The sequence below is a fragment of the Rhincodon typus genome, chromosome 21 (assembly GCF_021869965.1).
Source record: "Rhincodon typus isolate 14 chromosome 21, sRhiTyp1.1, whole genome shotgun sequence".
Classification (NCBI taxonomy): Eukaryota; Metazoa; Chordata; class Chondrichthyes; order Orectolobiformes; family Rhincodontidae; genus Rhincodon; species Rhincodon typus.
In genome coordinates, this window is record NC_063352.1 from 43,712,317 (window position 1) to 43,732,316 (window position 20,000).

The 20,000-nt window shown below is 43.6% G+C and overlaps 1 protein-coding gene across 1 annotated transcript in view; it reads left to right on the forward strand.

The window, feature by feature from the left end:
• Nucleotides 1-20,000, forward strand: part of tex2l (testis expressed 2, like) — a 464,619-nt gene that overhangs the window by 401,088 nt on the left and 43,531 nt on the right. The gene's annotated exons all lie outside the window — the stretch shown is intronic.

The following is a 20,000-nucleotide window of genomic DNA, read 5'->3' on the forward strand; positions in this document are numbered from 1 at the left end:
GCAGCATCAGAGGAGCAGGAAGGCTGACGTTTCGGGCCTAGACCCTTCTTCAGAAAAACATCAGCCTTCCTGCTCCTCTGATGCTGCTTGGCCTGCTGTGTTCATCCAGCTCTGCACCTGGTTATCTCATTTAACATTTCATAGATAGCAGGCAACTCCAAGGAGTCCTGAATTTCCTTGTCCAGCCGTTTCCTTTCCTTTCGGCAAATGATCACTTTCCCCTGCCATCTCTACACTCCTCCTTGCCTGCCTATCGCAATATGGAGTGACCACACTGTGACTGTTCCAGGAACATCTCTCCTTCTTGAAAGGTGCATAGTGAGGAGAGTTTCTGCTCCAAATCAGCTCCACATTGTTGAAACACTGTTACCCTCTGGCACTTCATGCAGATGTGACTGGTCCTGGATGTCGTGTGGATCCAAAACCTCCACATTTTACTTGCCTGCGACGTAACAACTTCAATCTATCCTCCTACAGCCATAGAGTCATACAACATGGAAATAGACAGAGAAACATAGAAGATAGGAGCAGGAGAGGAGGCTATTCAGCCCTTCGAGCCTGCTCTGCCATTCATCACTTTCATGGCTGAATGTCCAACTCAATAGCCTAATCCTGCTTTCTCCCTGTAACCTTTGACCCCATTCTCCCCAAGTGCTATATCTAGTCATCTCTTGAATCATTCAATGTTTTGGCATCAACTGTTTCCCGTGGTAATGAATTCCCTCACCACGCTTCAGTTGAAGAAATGTCTCCTAACCTTTGTCCTAAATGCTCTACTCTGAATCCTCAGGCTGTGACCCCTGGTTTTGGATACACCCACCATCGGGAACATCTTCCCTGCATCTACCTTGTCTAGTCCCGTTAGAATTTAATAAGTGTCTATGACATCCCCCGCCAGCCCCCCAACCCCCATTGGTCTGAATTCCAGTTAGAACAATCCCAGCCTGGTCAATCTCTCCTCATACGTCAGACCCACCATCTCCGCAATCAGCCTGGTAAACCTTCGCTGCAATCCCTCGAAAGCAAGAGCATCCTTTCTCAGAAAAGGAGACCAAAACTGCACACAATTTTCCAGGTGTGGCCTCACCAAGTCCCTGTATAACTGCAGCAACACATCCCTGCTCCTGTACTCGAAATCTCTCGCAATGAAGGCCAACATACCATTTGCCTTCTTTACCTCCTGCTGCACCTGCATGTTTACCTTCAGCAACTGGTACACAAGGACACCCAGGTCCCACTGCACACTCCCCTCTCCCAATTTACAGCCATTCAGGTAGTAACCTGCCTTCTTGTTTTTGCTTGTCCTTCATCCACGCTGACCGTGTTCCCAAACTAAACTAGTCCCACCTGCCTGAGTTTGGCCCATATCCCTCCAAACGTTTCCTATTCATGTACTTATCCAAATGTCTTTTAAATGTTGTAATTGTACTCACATCCACCACTTCCTCTGGAAGTTGATTCCACTCTCTGTGGGAAAAAATTACCCCTCATGTCTTTTTTAAATCTCTCTCCTGTCACCTTAAAAATATGACCTCTAGTCTTGAAACCTCCCACCCTAGGGAAAAGACACCTGCCATTCACCTTATCAATACCCTTCATAATTTTATTAACTTCTATAAGGTCACCTCTCACTTTCCTATACTCCAGTGAGAAAAGTCCCAGCCCTTCCAACCTCTCCCTATAACTCAAACTCTCCATTCTCAGCAACATCCTGGTAAATTTCCTCTGACCCCTCTCCAGCTTAATAGTATCCTGTCTATAATAGGGCAGCCTGCACTGCACACAGTACTCCAGAAGAGACCTCACTAATGTTCTGTACAACCTGAACATAATGTCCCAACTCCTATACTCAAAGATTTAAGCAATGAAGGCAAGTGTGCTAAACACCTTCTTGACCACCCTACGTGATGTAAACTTCAACAAATTATGTACCTGAACTCCTAGGTCCCTCTGTTCTACAATACTACCCAGAGCCCTGCTTTTAATTGTATAAGCCCTGCCCTTGTTTGTTTTACCAAAATGCAATACAGGTAGTTCTCCTTTAACACCATAGTTGCATTCTTGTATGACCTTGTGCTACAGAAAGTCATGTTATAGGGAAATCGTGATACCTGTACAGCAGAAAGTTCATGAACAGCGTCCACTATTCATCAATTGCATTACAGCCAATTTGCGTTAACGAAACATGCATTAGAGCAGAACTACTTGTACCTCACATTTGTCCAAATTAAACTAAATCTGCCACTCCTCAGAGCATTCACCCAATTGATCTAGATCTCTTTGTAATCTTAGGTAATCGTCTTTACTCGACACTATACCACCAATACTGGTCTCATCTGCAAACTTTCTAACCCTGCCTCCTATATTCTCCTCCAAATTATTTATATAAATGACAAACAAAAGTGGACCCAGCACCGATCCCTGTGGAACACTGCTGGTCAAAGGCCTCCAGTCCAAGAAACAACCTTCCTCCATCACTCTCTGTCTCCTGCTATTATGCTAATCTTGTGTCCAATTGGTAGACTTACACTGAGTTCCATGTGATCTAACTTTACTAACTAGTCTACCATGCGGAATCTTGTCAAAGGCTTTACTAAAGTCCAAGTAAACAATGTCTACCAGTCTGCCCTCATCAATCGTTTTTTTTTGTTACTTCCTCAAAAAACTCAATCAAGTTTGTGAGACATGATTTTCCTCGCACAAAACCGCTTTGACTATCCCTAATCAATCCTTGCCTCTCCAAGTGTATGTAAATCCAATCTTTCAGAGTCACCTCCAACAATTTATCTACCAGCAAAGTCAGACTCACAGGTCAATATTTCCCAGGCTTCTCCCTACATACCTCTCCTCACAACATTAGCCACTCTCCAGTCATCCAGCACCTCACCTGTAGTTATAGATGATATAAATACTTCTGCAAGTGGCCCCATTATTTCTTCCCTAACTTTCCACTACATCCTGGGATACATTTGATCATGTCCCAGAGACTTACTCACCTTTATATTTTCTAAGACCTCCAGCTCCTGCTCTTCTGTTGATGTGAACTGTTTTCCAAACATCAATATTTATGTCCCTGAGTTCTCTAGCCTCCATTTCTTTTTCCACAGAAAAACTGGTGCAAATTATTCTTTTAATATCTCTCCCATCTCCTGAGGTTCAACACAAAGATGACCTCTTTGATCTTTAAGGGACCCTATCTCTCTCTAATTCTCTTTTGCTCTTAATGTACTTGTAGAATCTCTTTGGATTATCCTTATCCTTATGTGCCAAGGCTATCTCATATCCCCTCTTTGCCTTCCTGATCTTCCTGTTAAGAATTCCCTTACATTCTTTATACTGTTCAAGAGATTCATTTGAACCCATTTGTCTATCTAATATATGACTCTTTTTTATTCTTGTCAAGAACCGAACCGAAGTATAAGTGACAGAGTAAATGAAAATAGTGCTTGCTTTGCATTCCACTGTGGGCAAGGCTTAAGTTTAACCCCCTGCTTTGTAAAATTCACACACACTGAGAAATGGAGGGAACTCTGTGCCACAAATATCTACCATGATTGCTGTCATCCAGCCAATCAGAATGAGCTTACTATTTGCAAATGACATGCAGAGGGATCTAGTTACTTCATAATTATAGCTCTGGATTCCCCTCAGTGCATCATTCCGTGTAACCCTAGGCTTCCTGCTGTAGCAAGGTGAGTCCTCCCCACTATTCATTGCATTGTATGAGCTGTTGGGTAGACTTCCTGAAACCAACCTCTTTCCCGGTAGGGATTCCAGGGACTGCTTGGTCTCATGTGTTAGAGGAAAACCACTTGGTGGTCAAATGAGAAGACGTTTTTGCCTTAATCAAGATGTAGTTTATTGCACAAAATCAACTATGTATAAGTTACAGAGATTCTTACTAAGACTATGAGGGAGACCTCAATGTCAGGTCTTCGTCCTTCAAGATCCAAAGCTGCTTTTTGACCTGCGCAAGTCCATGTATCATACTGAGCAGTGCTTAATGCACTTTCTAGCATGAACCTTTTTCCAACCCAACCCTTATACAAAACCTGCCACTGTCCGAATGAGGGTTCTTAGCTCCTGTCTGGTTGAACACAAGGAACATGAATGTTGCTACTCTCCACGTTGCTGTTCAAACAGGAAAGCCATATAAACTATAGCAAGCATCAGTCCTGTCAAAACCAAGGTTGTAAACAATGAAGAAAGGTGAGGAGTGAAACTTGTGATTAATAAGTATGAAGAGTTGCTGGGTTTGGATTTTAAACATGGTTTCCATCTGAATAAGATGGAACAAAATGTGAGTCCATAATATTCCAACTAAGATCAAAAGGTCATTCAACACTGACATTAGATTTTTTAATATTTTGGGGGTTGGAAGATACCTTTCCAAATGAAGATATTGATGGATATGTTTTTAGGAACTTAATAACAAATGGTCAAAAACTATGCTATTGAAGAGGATTAGGACATGATGGGCTGTGTTAGGCTATAGCTTAGTGCCCTAAATCCCCCATCTCAGCTAAACTGGCAGAGGAAGCTGGTGATTAGAGTTTGAGAGATAGAATCCTGGAATGAAACTTGCATATGTCTGGACTACATGTCAAAAACTGTAATTTTTTAAAACAATTATTCATTCATTGGACCTTGGCATCATCAGCTAAACCAGCATTTATTACCCAGAGGGCAGCTAAGAGTCAACCATAGTGCTGTAGGCCTGGAGTCACGTGTATCATAGAATCCCCACAGCATGAAAGCAGGCCGTTCAGCCCATTGAGTCCACACCGACCCTCTGAAGAGTATCCCACACACCCTTAACCTCTCACTGCATTTCCCATGGCTAACCCACTTAGCCTGCACTTCCCTGGACACTATGGGCAATTTAGCATGGCCAAATCCACCTGGCCTGCACATCTTTGGATTGTGGGAGGAAACAGGAGCAAACCAACACAGACACGGGGAGAATGTGCAAACTCCACACAGACAGTCGCCCGAGGGTGGAAATCGAACCCGGATCTCTGGTGCTGTGAGACAGCAGTGCTAACCACTGAGTCACCATGCCATTCTGGTAGGCCAGGCCAGAACAGGATGGCAGGTTTCCTTCACTAAAGGACATTAGTGATCCAAATGGGTTTTGTACCTCAATCCACAGTGGTCACACATTGTCGTTATGCAAACCCTTGTTTTAATTCCAGATATTTAAAAATTGGATCTAAATTTCACCATCTGCCACAGTGGAATTTGAATAAATACCCCCAGGACATTAGCCTGGGGCTGTGGGTTACTGACCCAGTGACATTATTTCCACACCACCACATTTAACTGGAAGAATAACATGGAACATGGAAGATTTAGGTATGTAGCAAAATATCCAATTTAAAAAAAACAGAAATTGCAGCTGATTTTAAAAGACACTTTAAAAATCCAGTCAAGGTTTTGAATCCCTTCTCCACCATACCAATTAATCCATGCTCTGCAAACATTCCTATGTCATACACAACTGGATTACAACTATAAGACAGACAGGAAGCTTTAATCATGAGAGATTAATTGCAAAGCTTGTGACATCGTTGCAAACATTATTTTCTGATTCCAGTTAATTGGGCTCAGTGCCTGGAGGAGACCAAATGGCAGAGATTAGAAGGAGCGGACTGAAACCAAATATATGCAGCTCTGTAACCCAGTGTAAATGAATTCGCAATTAAGCAAGGAAATTAATTTTCACAGTTGTAACTCCGTCAGGAAGTGTCAGGTACTTGAGGCATTGACATTCGGGTTTTTCCTTACATCGAACTTTCTTGCGTGTGTTTCAGTGTCTATAAATGAGGCTCAACAGTTGATATATTCAAAATGTTAGTGCTGTTCTTTTACAATCAGCTGTTTCACGAAGATAGTATGAAGCCTTCCCAGCAACCTGATCAAGAAATGGGATATCATTTGGCTTAAAGCCAAAAAAATGCTGGAAAAGGACCCAGCGGGTTAGGCAGCAGCTTTATAGAGAGAGAAACAGTGACAATGGACAGGATCTTGCTGTTTTTTTGCTTTGTGTGTCAGTTTCATTGAGTTTCTGCATGGTTCCTCCCTATGAGGTTCGGCCAGTTATCTCATCAACTCACTATCTATCCCTCCTCTATGGCACTTTCCCGTCTGATTCCCATCATGACATGCACTGTTCCTGGAACAGCTCATCACTGTCAGGATATCCCCAGATTGACTGGCACCAGTATCATCTTTTAGAAAGTCATTGTGTGCACGTGGACAAGCATTGTCAGGCTGGAGTTCCACTGCACAATTTCTGACCTTAGCTCTGAACGTTGAAGACAGGGCCAATTTGACACCTGCTTTATGAGCAGAGTCCTGGAAGTCAAGCTGGTTGAGACGGTGCACAGGCCTCAAACCCCAGAACCATGACAGGAGACCCTGCCAGCCGGGTCACTGTTTGCAAACCAGGTCAATACAGTCTCAGTTGTTTGGAGGAATGCATAGCATTACAGGAAGAAGATCAATTACCTTCTCTATTCTGCCAGTGTAAATCTTCTCTCTGATACCTCACATTCACTCCATCTCTTCAATGGGTACCCACCTCCCACCAAGGCTCATACTCCACAACTCTCACTATTGCCTGCAACACCTCCCCTCCCTCACTCAGCCACCCCAATCCCATCACCACTGACACTCCATGCCCTCTGCACTGCCTACACACTCACTCAGGACACCTACCCACGTGCCTTGAAATTTACAGCTGAGCCAGTGGTTTTCAGCTCCCTTAATAACTGCCTGTCTCTCACTCCAGGAGGAAAACAGCCCACAGTAAGGCACAAAGATTCGAGTCAGTGGCCCTCCATTTGACTCTGCACCCTTATATGGAGAATGTTTCAACTCTGACCATCCTGAACACTTACTGACTGTGTCCAATCCCCTGGACTGGTCTTGGAGGCTGCCCTTGACTGTACCCAGACCCCTGACTGAACACTGTCACCCTGTACTCGATGGAGGCCTGTTCACCAGCTTCCTGGCTTTGCGTCTGCATTGAAGGGAGCTGTAAGACAGCAGTAATGTCAGCCTGGTATCACAGGCTGAGGGGCAAAAACGCAAGAAAGATAAGGCAAAGTAACAAAAGGTGGGGATGCTGTGAGCATCCAGGTAGACTCAGAGTGAGTAAGTGCTTCGACAGTGAGTTAAGAGCCTGGAGATAGAGCCTGGTCCAGGCCAGGAGCTGGGTGTGTGACCCTGAGCACACAGTGTCCGTGTTGCAGTGTTACAGTGAGAGTTACCGGGGCAACCAAGGTGCAGAGCTGAAGTGTAGAAATGTCCTGTAAGTGATTAGGAGACGTGCCACGTGACTTCTTGAACTGCCATGTTCAGAATTCTCAACGTCTGGTTTGCTTAGCGTGCTTGGTAAGATTGGAAACTGGGTATTGATGAGGTTGGTTGTGTAATTAGTAAAGTGTTTAACCAGCTCTAATTCCCCCTTTCATTGGCATCTTATGCTGCCCAGTGACAGTCCAGCTACCGTCCTCAGCAAAGTGTACAAAAGATGGAGTGAGTTGCTTCTGACCTGGGGATAGGCCTCACTAGCCTTCTCGCATGATTGTGCCACAATGTGGCTGTAGCCCACATCGTTCAAATCCTGGTAAGGCTCTGCCCAATGTCCCACTTTCCATCAGACCCATACTTATTTGTTGGGTACTGATTGGAAAATGCTGGATCTAGAAACCGGACAATAATTACGATGATGACGTGAAAATCCCCATGGTCCCAGAGGACCGTCGGGTCGCTCTCTCATCAGACAGGGAGATGACTAGGGAGTGGGTTTAACCTGAGAGTCACCGTGTCTCAGGTGAGGCCAAAATGGCAGCACTGGTAAAATATCACATGGTTCAGAGCTCAGGGATGGGATTAGCAAAAATTCACAAGCCAGGAGGGACCAGCAGAATCATTGGCAGACTGCTTGTAGACAGTGTCTGAAAGCTGACATCTTGGTTCTCAAAGCCCTGTCATTTGACACTAATTTTGGTTACAGCCACATACTATTAGCTTAGCAAAGAGTGGTTGGAGCAACTGTACGAATAAGCAATTGGAAAGCACACAGATCCCCGCTCACCTCCATCCCAGGAGCTCTTGCATTCCCAAGACGCTACACATTTAAAACGAAGTGCAAAGACACAACATTTAGCAATGAAATGTGATTGCTAAAACTTTTTACTGTCTTTTCACCTTTACTTGAAAGTTGTGACTGTTTTGTTTCCATGAGATCAAAGGCTAAAGGCTATTACTTTTGGATAGATTGTTTCGTATAATGTAGTAAAGTGAATTGCTTGCTGCAATGGCCATATGTGAATAATTACAATTTAACTGTTTTAGAAGTAGATGTTTTATTAATAAATACTTTACATGAATATTGCTGAGTATTTTCAGCAATATTTCAAATGTCCTGCATCTGCACTATTCTGCCTTTGGAAGAAATGTGTAAATAGTGTTTGGACAGTGAAGCACATATTTTAAAGTTAGTCTTGGTCATCAAATTAAAATTAGCTTAATTTTACCTGTTAGCTTTGAGTGAAATGCAGTTAGACTGGATAAGAGTGAAAATGCATGTATGGACTAGTATATGATTAGCTAACACCCATGCAGTTCAGCTCCAATACCACTTCACAATGCCTGCAGCTTGACTTGATAGCTAAATAAAAACCAAAAGAACTGCGGATGCTGTAAATCTGGAACAAAAACAAAGTTGCTGGAAAAGCTCAGCAGGTCTGGCAGCATATGCTTCAGCTGCAAGGTATCATTTGAGAAGGGGACCTGTGCTGGGATGGTTTTGAGGAATGGCTGGACAATGTTTTCTGATGACACCAGGGACAGGAGGAGAAACAACTGGATTAGGATCTCCCAGGCACGAAGTCAATCCCAAATGTGGATGTCTTGCCCATGCTGGTGGGCCAATTAAGAGGCTGCTTCTTTGGCCTGCCATCCAATCAAGAATGACTTGTCCGTGCTGCGTGCCCAATCAGATGCTCAGTAACTCTACAACGTTGGCAGTTGCACTGAGGGTGGGGGAAGGCTGCTGAGTCTTTGAGGGGAGTCTCCGTTTTGAGGGTCATCATAAAATGACTTTTCAGGTCAGTAGAGGGTTAGCGATTGGAGGGGAAATCCCCTTCATTGGTGGCATCAGGGTCAAGAATAACCCCTCCCATGGTCTCTGGAGGCTCCCGTTCCCATCCCGAGGCCTATTCCCCAAGGGAGCCTCTGACAGGTCATCGTCAAACAGTGGGTCACCGCCCTGTCAGTGATGGCACTCTGTGAGAAAATGGTCAACAATGGGCCTTTTGTGTTTCCATCAAATCAATGAAGCTGCAGGAATAAAACCGTAAAATTGAGTCCAATGATCATGAACAAAATGTGCAAAAATAGTTACTGTTTCCTCAGTTGATCTGCAAGAGCTGTCCAACTTGAGGAATTCAATCATTCAATCAAATGAAATGGGCCTGGTGGCATTAAACCAGTTTAAACTGGCTGAACCACTGTCATTCCTGTCAGTGGGAAAAGGGCTCACCAGCAGAATTCCTGCAGGGAAACTTCTTTTTGAGACTTTTCTGAGTTTTAGCAGCTCAGCCCCCTCCAAACACATCACCCTTGCCCTGATAAACTCCAAATGTTTGTATCTGCCAAGAGGGGAGGGCTTCCGCATGCTGGGAAGCTACTGGGGACAAGTAAAGGCAGAGGTCACTCCATGTCACAGAGCAAGAGCACGGACGCAATGCAGGAAGAAATGTAATGCGTTGCGTGTGAGTTCCGACTTCAAACAGTGCCTCCTAACAACTGCACAACAGCCTCATCCACAGCCCAATTCTTCACATCCAGCATCAACCTCCATCAATCAGTAAACAAGCCTTCAGGTGGTACAACAGCTCATTTATGTTCTTACCTCTCCTCATAAACCTAGTGCTGTTACAAGAAATGAAACTGCAACTCACATACAATCGCTGCAATTCAATCAGGACTACCAGGTCACCATATTATTGCGTGACATTTATTAGAACAGGCAGAAGCAATGGTCTACAGGAGGATAAGAGCCCCTGCAAGCCTTAACATCTCACCATCGGGGGAAGCATCATTACTGAGGCCAAAGCCATTGGTCGTCTGTTGGGATCAGTTGTACCTACGTACCTATCCGCTTCCTCCCATGTCATGGCTCACTCATCTCACACTCTCTTCTTACTCAGTTGCAGCTGGGGGAAGCATGTATCAGGTACATCTTCCTTTCTCCCCCTCCCCTGACCACAACCCGACCCTTGTCCCTTTTTCATAGCAGATACCCAAGGTCAGGAACCTTCACAGTGAATGAAAGAAGAAGAAGAAGTCAATGAAGATGAGGAGACATCCATCTGAAGCTGTCTGCTCGGAGACTAGCACTGGTGTGGAGGAATGATCTGTACATGGTTAGATGTTAGACATAAGTGCCATTTTGGGGGCGTTGGTGAGGAAGGGCAATGCTGGTAATGCCAACTTGCCAGAGGGTGAACGAACACACCAGTTTGGTAGCAGCATAAAAGATGAGGACTTTGGTGGGCCAGGCTACAGAACAAGGCTGATGGATGTGGTACATCCCAAAATGCATTGGGAGGTCTGCCAGAAAGCAAACACGTCAAGTCAAAGAGGGTAAAAAATGACCACTGGTGAGTCTGAGTGAAACGAGGAATTCATCCCAGCACACGCGAGAGAGAAGATCTTAGTATCCCAAAGAACATTTCGAAAATACAGAGCTCTCAGCACACTTATGATGTAGGCCCTTGTTATCTCAACCTCCAGCCTTTGGTCTGCTAGTTTTCACGGTAACCCAATTCTGATGTCTGGCTTTCGGTTTCAATATCTCCTTGCTCTGTGTAGTCTTTAATAATATGCTTACACAGGCCGTCATAGTTACAACATGGAAGAAGTGGAAGGTAACTACAGCATTCCTTTCAAGACTATCATGTGTTTTAATTTTAATCCTATTAACGTTGGCTAAGCTGATACAAGATGGCGGTGGCCCAGGCTGAGATGGTATAGTCTGAATCTTGAGGTCTGTAGCTGCTCGGGATTGTCTTCCAAAGCCATTTGAAGTCACCTCAATCGATGGTCAGTGACCATCCACTGCCTACACTTGCAGGCACTGAGCCAGACAAGAGGCAGCCAGCAGATACTACTGTGGGAATGAGCCAGTTAGATTTCAGACAGAACCTCTTTTGACAAAGATGTCTCGAAATGTGTCCATTTCTGAAATTGATGTTAAACAAATTGTTTCCTAAAATCTCTGGTCAAAGTCTTCCTCCAGCATCATTTCGCGCTCTTCCTTTAATCTCCTGACCTTGCTCCGTATCCAGAGAGAAGCCGATCTGATCCTCCATGTCTTGTTTCAGCACATGCCACTTCAAGAGAAACCATTTCGAAACCAACCAGACCACTCTGTGCAGAGTATCCGAATTTTTACTTTCGGAGAGTATAGGAAAGCTCCAGAAACACTGCCAACTGCACCAACAGACAGAAGAAAGAATCCGAGATAACAAGGTGTAGAGCTGGATGAACACAGCAGGCCAAGCAGCATCAGAGGATTCAGATCAGAGGATCAGATTCTCCAGCATCTGCAGTTCCTACTATCTCTGAAGAAAGAACCCAGCAGCTAAGCTTTAAGTGCTTTATGCTCTCAGGAAACTGTGCTTGAAATGGGGGTGGATTTCCTGCATCCTGTTCGGTGTCTGATCAATTGTACGATTTTAAGACAGGGTGTTGGTTGACATTGTGCAGTCTGAAAATGGCAGCGATAGCATCAAATGAGTGTCACACACACTTATTCATGTCTTATTCTGGATGTTGTCTTGGTATGTACACGGAAACCATTTCTATAGGATGGTACCTGGTGCATCTTCAGTCAAAAGACTCTGCTTGTACCTCAGGCTCCATTGGGTGGCCCAGTGGCTCAGTGGCTAGCACTACTGCCTTGCAGCATGACAAACCTGGGTTTAATTCCAGCCTCAGGTGACTGTCTGTGTGGAGTTTGTAAATTCTCCCTGTATCTGCATGGGTTTCCTTCCACAGCCAAAAGATGTGCAGGTTAGGTGGACTAGCCATGGGAAATGCAGGGTTACAAGCATAGGATAGGTCTGGGTAGGATGCTCTTTGAAGGGTCAGTGTGGACTCAATGGTCTGCTTCCACTGTAGGGATTCTATGGTTTTCAATCATTGGGTAGCTAGGGTGCTCCTAGTGACAATGGGTTCACAACATAAAGATAATGGACAGTTTTTTTTAATGGTGTTTTTGAGCTTGATTGTTTTTTGCAAATGCTCACTGACATCCATCAGAGAAAGTCTATCTGCCTCCTCCACTTGGTCTGTACTGCTTTGAAGTCCAGTGGCATGTTAGGTGAGTGGTATTTAACATTCAAACCCACAATGTGAATATCCATCCATTCCAGACAAATGTCATTTCTGTTTCAATGAAATAGGCAGATCCACTGGGGAGTGAAAAATCAGCTCTTAATCACAAGCAGCCAAGCCGAGATATGACCGTCACTAAAGCCCATCTTAAGCGACCTCATAAACCTTTTGTAAATGTAATCCTAGACATTTTGACTCCTGGTTACTTGATCTTGTGGAACCTATCATTAATGTAGCACTACACTGAGGACTGTTGCACTGTCAGGTCTCCTATGACAAGTCCCTCAACAGATGGCCATTCCCCATGATCCATACATAGCTAACTGGCTCATTCCAACAGTAATGTCTTCAGTTAGTTATCAGCAAAGTACCTTTCTGACTCCAAATGAAGCATTAACACCCTCTCTTTTTACTAACTCAAGATTACGCAACTCAAAGTGGATTAATTTAGAATTTCTATATAATATGTTGCCAAAAAAGCTTTAATTCTTCCCCTCGGTCTAAGAACTTCTCAGTCGTAATTTCTAAATCTTCTATCTGGGGGGGGTCATAGGGCATAGACTGTCATAGTATCCGATCTCCAATATCTCACAGGAGGTAACTGTAACTATAAGTTTAATGATTATTTTTCAAGATAATGTAATTCTTTATCATCTCACAAATGTTATTGTTGGCTGTAATTTGGGCGAAGAAGGAAAATGGGAGTCAAGCGAAATGTGAAGTACCTCGTGAGCAGAAAGTTGTAAGTTCAAGTCCTCACTGTAAAGACATAAGCACAAAGATTCTCGACAGAAACTCCAGTGTCAGGAGTGCTGCAGTTAGAGGTACCTTTTTTTTTGATTAGCTGACAAACAGAAACCCTATGTTTTCTCAGGTGCATACAGGAGGTACCAGGACTCTACTCTGAAGAGACAGTGACCCAGCCAATAATAATCTCTCAATCAACAGCAGAAAGAACAGACTAACTGGTCACTGTGATGTTGTTGTTCAGGAATGTTTGTTGTGCAGAGATTTATGCTGTATTTGCTACGTTAGAGCAGAGACCACAAAGATAAGCCATAGTCCTTCAGGATCCATAGACAACTCTCTCTATTCACTGAAATTCTAAGCATCATAGCAATTCCTCCCTCTGTCCAGTTTCTTAATTTTTTTTTCCACTCATCCAGTCCCTCTTTGCCAGCGCTTTCTTGATGATTGACCTTCTATTGTTGCCAAAGCTAGACCCTAACCCACTCTTTCCAGTATCTGTTCCATCACTCTAGCCAAGAGACCATGAGATATTGGGATTCTGACTTTTCCTGTGGATTGATTCATTAGCCCTTCGCTCTGTCCAACTGATTCTAATGCCCTTTCACCAGAGCATATTTCAAAAGTGGTAGTCTGCTTCTGATCGAGGGACTTTTCAAGTAGCTTTTTTAAGTGGAGGACAATGTTAGGCACCTTCCAGACTTCATTTAGTTTCTGATCAGTGTTCCTGAAGTTGGAGATGTTTTCAACAGTGGTAAGATCATGTTCTGGGAGTACGGGACTGACGTGATCTTTTTGACCTATAGCAATGAAATTGGTGATAAAAGCAGATCTCCTTGTCCAATTTTATTTTGCTAAAACTGAATGGCTGCCTTACCTCCAATTACATGCACCGCATCTTCTGCCTGTGAAGTCTGTGATTGAGTTAGATTCACTGACACATTGCCCCAGACCTGCTCAGGATTTTCCATAGCTCTGTGTGACAGGCCGAGTCAAAGATCCTAATGCAGTCTACAAAGGTTACTCATTATTCCTTGTTTTCTTTTTACAACCTGCTTCTCAACTACATCGCATAGCGCCAGAGTACCATCAGATGTCCTGTAGTCCACGGTAAAATGAAACTGTTCCTCAGCAAGTTCTCATGTGGTGAGGCCTGAGAGCCTTTACCTGATCATTTCTTGGAGCACTTTTGCGGCAGGATTTTACCTCAGCCTGATTGTTCTGTTCTTAGGGCTGACTCCAGTGTCATGACCTTTTTGGCGATGTCACCAGCTCCGAAACTAACCAAACATCTGGACAAATTTCACTTCCAAACCCAGTCACTGGTTACTTTCATTGCTTTGACTCCTATCGCTGCTCCAGCTTCTAGGTTTTAAGAGGTCTGGGCCTCTCTCTGTGTTGCTGTTCGGTTTCTTAATCACGTGTTCAACTTCACATCTGGTTTCACAGCATCTCTGGTCACAGGGTTAGTTAATTTGGCTGGATGGATGGTTTGCAATGCAAAGTGATGCCAACAACATGCAGTCAATCCCCACACCAGCTGAGGTTACCCTAAAGGACTCTCCTTCTCAACCTCTCCCCTCGCCTGAGGTGTGATGGTCCTTAGGTTAAACAACCACCAGTTCTCTCTCTGTCTCTCTCAACAGAGAAAACAGGACTATGATTTGATTTGTTTTCTTATTGTACCTAGGTACGGTGAAAAATTTTGTTTTGCGTGCGGTACAGGCAGATCATAACATAGAAAATGCATTAGGGTAATAGAACAGAGAGAGGAATACAATATTACGGCTGCAGAGAAGGTGCACAAAGAGCGAAATCAGCATTAGATTTGAAATTTGAGAGGCCCCTTCAGAAGTTTAACAACAGCAAGGAAGAAGCTGTTTTTGAATCTGTGTATATGCTGTTGTATCTTCTGCCTGATGGAAGAGGTTGGAAGAGATTATGTCCAGGGTGGGAGGGATCTTTGATGATGTTGGCTGCTTTTCTGAGGCAGCGAGAAATATAGATGGAGTCAATGGATGGAAGATTGGTTTGAGTGATGGACTGGGCTGTGTTCCCAACCCTGTGGTGACTTTACTTTTAGTTAGAGGATGTGCACTCACTGTGTTCAGATCGAGTCCACACATCGTGACATAGTATTACTGTGACAATGTAATGGGGGCTTGATCAGAGTAAAGAAGAACCTTTTGAGAGACAGACCTAGGGTTAATGTGTCTCTGTGACACTATTGATAATATTCATATAATCTGTAAATAGCTACAGTTATGCTAAAAAGAAGGTCCTAGTTAGACCAGAAAGGCATATAATCCACATAAGATCACTTCAGGTTTGAAGGAACTCAAATGCAACTTGGCGACAGCAGTGAGTCCCCATCACAACATAGTGACCAGCGATGACCAGGTTTAATGGTGCCAACCAGAGAAATTAAAATTTGGGACTTCATTAAAAAAAGGGGGAGAAAAGAACATGCTTGTGACGTAGAACACTTCAAGATAAACAGCGACTGCCGATTTCTGCCACCTCTCTAAACCTCGCTCAACACAAAGGATTGTTTCAGAGAAGGACACAAGAGGAATTTCAGATCTGATGGAAGACGCACACAAAAAGAAGAAATTGCAGCTCCAGTTCAACTAAGTCTGTGCCTCACCAGGTGGTAGGTTGGCTTCTGCCATCCTCTTTACAAATTGGCATCTACAGGGCCTGCTTGGTCATGTCCTGATCCAAGTAGAAGATTCCTTTGTATTGAGCAAAAAAGTAGCTTATTACACATAAGCAATTAGTTACAGAGACTTTAGGGAGGACCTGGTTCTGAAGAAGGGTCCCTGGACCCAAAATGTTAACTCTGCTTTCTCTCTACAGGATTGATGCCAGACCTGCTGAGTTTTTCCAGCAATTTTCATTTTTGTTCCTGCATATTAGGTCTCACTCCCCTGAGATCCTATGCCCATAAGGTCATATAAAACCATCACAGTGGATGGTGCTTAAGGCATTTCTCAGCATTAATCCTACCAGAGAGGAAATCTTTCAAGGTTTAGAAATTCTGGCTGAAAGGACAGTAATTCTTTTAATGATGCACATTGTATGTTGCCACCATAGCACAAGGATACCACGATGTAGGACTGGGAAAACAAAACTGAAAAGACCAGGAGAGAAAACTTGCGTATTCGAGGAACAAAGAGTTGGGGAAATTGCGAACCAAGTTGTTGAAGGCTTTGCACAGACACAGTGCTGAATTCCACTATTTTCTGAACAATTTGAGAATCTTTTATGCATTGTACCAAAACGTTGCACAATGTTAAATACAGATATATAAAGGCTGTGAGGTTTTCTTAACAATCATCAAGTTCTGTGTTGTTCAGCCTTTCTTAGCTCATAGATCACTTCAGTAGCAATAATTCACTCAAGATGCAGTCTGAGAACGGTGCAGATCAATTTGCTGATGAATTGGAAGCAAATTTCAAACAACAATTGGTTCTGTAGCACAATCTTACCTCACAAGTCTCCCTTAGGCCATTTTGCAAGAGAACTGACTGCCTGGGCAGGCACTGTGAAAGCAGATTGCAATTACTTGAAAGAAATGTTAAGCCATGGGTAGCTTTAATGAATTAAGTGTTACAACTTCCAAAATGTTACACTTTCTCATTCCTTTCAAGAAGGCTTTGTACAACAGGATAAGTGTATTCATGAGGAGAAATTTCAACTATCGTGGATCCACCATCAGCCATTCGACTGGGAAGATGTTTAATTTGTAAGGTTTGTAATCCTGCTGGGGTTAAGGGGACATTGGAAAAGCTGCTCCATTGGAGATAGAAAGGAGATAAAATTTCTCAGCCTTTGGCCACTGTCCCATCATCTTGCCAATGATAGTTCCAGCAGAACAGCCAGCTTTAGGACAGGTATCAGACTTGCTGGTTCCATTTGAAGATGAAGATTGATTTGGCTGTGATGGAACTTCCATCCACACATTCAGGAGCTGGGAGAAAGAGGAGGATATGCAAATCTTTCACCATGAGCATCAGGTCCAACAACTGTAATCTGTATTTCCAAAGAGGATTGGTCATTTTGTTCCATGAGTTGCTTCCTGCAGTTCCTGTACAAAGCAGAGCCTTAGAGACTAGCTAGGTTTCCCTCTCAGAACTGGACTTGAAACCTCTCAGTCTGGACACCAGTACAGCAGTTCTTAGTCTCTCGTGCCAGGTCTGATCCCTGAGAGTCACATGCAGGCACCTTCCCCTGTACTTTAAACTGACACTCTTTCTCTTGACCCCATATTTGATCAGGAAGAGGCTGCCAATGGGAAGGATCCTAGTGTAAGTGCTGAGATCATAGATCCACAGGTTTTTGGGTGCTGTCTTTTCCCCAGGTGGCCAGTTGGAAAATGCAGTTGCCACTGCGAGATTGTGTCTTATCAATCAAGGGAACCTTAGGTTCCTGCACAACCCGTAGCATATTGATCTCAACTGAGAGGGTGTAATATTAGCTTCAGTAGCGAAGAATTAGCAAGAGAGGCAATAATTAGCCCTGTTGTGAAACATCATCGAAGGAATCCCTGTTGAAAATGTATATGTGTGAGTGCCACATCAGAGGGATCTTGTAGTGCAGTGATAGTGTCTTTACTTGTGAGCCTGGATCTGTTGGAGAAATCATTGGGTACTAGAGAAGTACCAGAGGATCAAAAAACTGCTAATGTAACAGCCTTATTCAAAAAGGGAGGGAGGTAAAAAGTGGGTAACTATAGGCTGATTAGCCTAATATCCCTTGTTAGGAAAGCATTGGAATCAATCGTTAAGGAAGTAATAACAGGGCATTTGGAAAATTTAGCCTAATCAAGCAGAGTCAATGTGGTTTCATGAAAGGGAAATCATGTCTGATGAGTTTTCAGGAATTTTCAACAGTGTGGATAGAGGGGATCCCACAGATGTATTGTATTTGGACTTCCAAAAGGCATTCAACAACTTACCTCACAAAAGGTGAAGTCATAAGATAAGAGCGCATGGTATAGGAGGTGGTACAGTGGCTTGGATAGAGAATTGGTGAACGGAGAATTAGGATTCTTTTTCAGATTGGTGACCTGTAACCAATGGCTTTTCACAGAGAACAGTGCTGGGACCACAGCTGTTTGTGATATATATTAATGACTTGGAGGAAGGATGTGACTGTACTGTAGCCAAATTTGATAACCAATAAAAATAGGTGGAAAAGCAGTTTGCAAGAAGGATTCAAACAGTTTACAGACAAACCATAAGACCGTAAGATATAGGAGCGGAATTAGGCCATTCAGCCCATCGAGTCTGCGCCATCATTTGATCATGGCTGATTCATTTCTCAACTTCATTCTCCTGCCTTCTCCCCATAACCCTTAATCTTCTCAATGACTTGTCCTCCACAGCCTTCTGCAATAATGAGTTCCACAGATTCACCACCCTCTGGCTGAAGAAATTCCTCCCCATTTCTGTTCAAAAGGGTCGTCCCTTCAATCTGAGACCATGCCCTCAGATCCTAGTCTCTCCTACTTGTGGAAGCATCTTCTCCATGTCCACTCTATCCAGGCCTCTCAGTATTCTGTAAGTTTCAATGAAATCCCCCTCTCATCCATTAAACTCCATCGAGAACAAACCCAAAGACCTCAACTGCCCCTCATATCGCAAGCCCAATTTGGGAGGTGAAGTAAATGGGCAATAAGTTGGCAAATGGGTTACAATGTGGCAAAATGTGAAGTTGTTCATTTTGGAAGGGAGAACAAAAAGAACAATATTCGTTAAATGGAGAAAAACTGCAGAAAGCTGCAACAGAAAGGGACATGGGAGGACTTGTGTATGAAAGAGAAAGCTAGCACACAGGTATAGCAGGTAATCAGGAAGGCTAATGAAGTGGTGGCCCTTATTTCAGGGAGTTAGAGTATAAGAATAGGGAAGGCTTATCTCACCTGTACAAAGTGCTGGTGAGAACCCACCTGGAGTACTGTGAGCAGTTCTGATCCCCTTATTTCAGGAAAGATATCATTTCATTGGATGTAGTTTGCAGAAGGTTCACGAGGATGATCCCTGGAATTGTCTTTTGAGCAAAGGTTGGGCTGTATTCACTGGAGTTTAGAAGAATGAGAGGTGATCTCATTGCAACAAATAGGATTATTAAGGATCTTGACAGGGTAAATGCTGGGAGGATGTTTCCCCTCATGGGAGAGTCTAGGACCAAAGTGTGTAATCTCAGGATAAAGGGATACCAATTTAATACTGAGATGAAGAGGAATTTCTTTTTGGTTTAAGTGTCTTTGGAGTTCCTTGCCACAGAGAGCTGTGGGGGCAGAGTCCTTGTGTATATTTAAAGCTGAGCTAAATCGATTCTCGATCAGTCGGGGAATCAAGGGTTACGGAGAAAACACAAGAAAGTGGATGCGAGGCATGTCGGATCAGCCATGATCCAAATAAATGGTGGAGCAGGGTTGAAGGGCTGAACTGCCAACTCCTGTTCCTATTCCTTGTAGTCTTATAGGTTTGTAGCAACTATGAAAAGCTCAATCGGAAAATATCTGTGAACGCCGAGTGAAATGCAGAATTGACCCAGTTGTCATGTTCGCCTAGTCTAAGAGTCCATTAACATTCATTGTGCTCTGCTACAGCTCAACCCCTTGCCCTTGCCTTTTTGGGTTTAAAATTCCTATGCTAGCTTCTGAAATGGGATTTGGACACACAGACATCTGGTTCAGACACAAGCATTCTACACAGAGCTAAAGCTAACATGAGAAAGTCTTTGCTCTCCATGTCAATGTTCACTATGTTGGCGTAAAATGTTCTGATCATTACACCCTTGGTTAGAGACAAAAAATACTACAGATGCTG